Below are 1455 nucleotides of genomic sequence, written 5' to 3'. Positions count from 1 at the left end.
ATTATAACTAATATAAGTCACTGTGCAGCAAACAAGAAAAAAAATCAATAGTAAAACTGGCTTAACAGAGTAATACAAAGTGAAATTGAGTAGCACTATGCCTGGCAAACAGCAGCAGCAAATGCAATAACTTATACCTAAATATGACATAGCTCAAGCAGAAAAAACAGTACACTAAAGACAACAATGCAGATAAGGGAAACGTCTGTTCACATCTGAATGTCTATGTAATTAAAGTGGTGCACCACAACTTATTCTACAAAAGAAATTACCAAATACTTGAAAAGAAAATTATGTATGCAGTTACTGTTATTAGTCTCTTCTTATTGTTCTTTCCTTTCCAAGTACTGCTTTTTCGAAGAATGTGGATCATAAAATTATTATTTAATAGATCTGTTGACAGAAAGTGTTCACATTAGCAAATGCATTTAATTTTATTTTATAAAACCAATGCTGCAACACAGCTGGAAAACAGATATCAAATGAAAGAAGCAACTATGTACAAACCATAAAAATATCATTCAATAGTCATGTGGCATTTCATAAGTTAGTAGAAATTCTCTCAATTCTCGTAGAAAGACACTTGTCATAATGAGGTGTGCATATGTAAGAATATTTTCCATCAATTCATTAGCATTTCAGTAAGTAGCACAAAGTATGTGCTCCACAGTATAATCATATGTTTCCAAGTAATGGCGTGTCATATTTGTGATGCTTTCTACAAAGGAATGTCAATAACGAGGTTAATGGCCTCTTTCTTCTCCAGGTAATGGCTTTTTCCCAAGGCGGCTGGCACACCTCGCCGCTCAAAACGCATTACGTCACGGTCACCTACCTTTCTTACCGAAATATTTACGACAGCAGTTTCCGCTACAGTGACAGTCTCATATAAAAATTTCACAGGTCGAGAATTTGCGTTACAAATGTGTAGAAACAAAATCCTATAAATATAACAGTGTCCAAAACATTTTCGTCGGCATTGTGAAACATTCACGCATTTACACACATTTCATAGCTGTTAAAGTACGGTTCTTTGTTTCCAACATCCTTTTTCACAAAGTCCCTACCACTACTCATTATTCCTTACCTTATTACACATATACATATTCGTCGACATTTCTTCAATATTTCATCATAATAAATAAGTAGCATAATCAAATTTCTCATATAGCATCAGCTTATTGATCATAAACATACCCTGAAAGCATAATACACATTGTCATCGTAATAGTAAAATCATAAAAACTCAGCCAAATCTCAAAAAAGTCGTAGCTTTCTGCAATAATTTCAAAACCTAAAAAAAATCTCTGCTCATTTCAATAGTGTCATCTACCTCAATCGTACTTTAAAAATCGTGATCCTATACCAAATACATCATTCAAAGCTCTCATAGTATCACAATGGTTCCAAAAAATATATGAACAGTTCACAAAGTACAGACAAAATACAATTTCA

Source organism: Schistocerca serialis, chromosome 1 (assembly GCF_023864345.2).
Source record: "Schistocerca serialis cubense isolate TAMUIC-IGC-003099 chromosome 1, iqSchSeri2.2, whole genome shotgun sequence".
Classification (NCBI taxonomy): domain Eukaryota; kingdom Metazoa; phylum Arthropoda; class Insecta; order Orthoptera; family Acrididae; genus Schistocerca; species Schistocerca serialis.
This window is presented reverse-complemented; position numbering follows the sequence as displayed.